Here is a 525-nt window from a genome sequence, read left to right as displayed (position 1 = left end):
ATTAAATAGGGGTTGCAAATGACAGACTAATAAAGACAGGAGGAGAGGACCCTGGCCGGAGTGGTAGGTGGGGGAATTTACACACAATAGGAGGGGGATATGTAAGGGTGGGAAGTAGTGATGGTTTCAAAAGACCGAAGAAAATGGGTAGGTAAGTTTGAAAAAATGGGTTTTGAGCGCTCTTTTAAATGAGCAGAAAGTAGGAGCAAGCCCAATAGGACGAGGAAGACCATTCCAAAGAGTTGGGGCAGCTCTAGAGAAGTCATGTATCCATGCATGTGATAATGTTATGAGTGAGGAAGTCATTAGTAGGTCATTGGAGGAGCAGAGAGAGCGGCTGGGGGAGTACTTGTGGTTGTACCATCCTAGAGGATCGGGACTACATGTGCGACCTGAGCGGGCTGCAGGTACCACCTCATGCTACTCAGCAGTACCAGTAGTGACGAGGGCCCTATCAACATGCAAGACTAAAGAAAACTCAGTCAGAAAGAATAAGGTGACAAAATGGTCTATAGCTATTTTTTT

This window comes from Pyxicephalus adspersus, chromosome 10 (genome assembly GCF_032062135.1).
Source record: "Pyxicephalus adspersus chromosome 10, UCB_Pads_2.0, whole genome shotgun sequence".
Taxonomy (NCBI): Eukaryota; Metazoa; Chordata; class Amphibia; order Anura; family Pyxicephalidae; genus Pyxicephalus; species Pyxicephalus adspersus.
The sequence above is the reverse complement of the archived record's forward strand: the minus strand, read 5'-3'. Positions refer to the sequence as shown.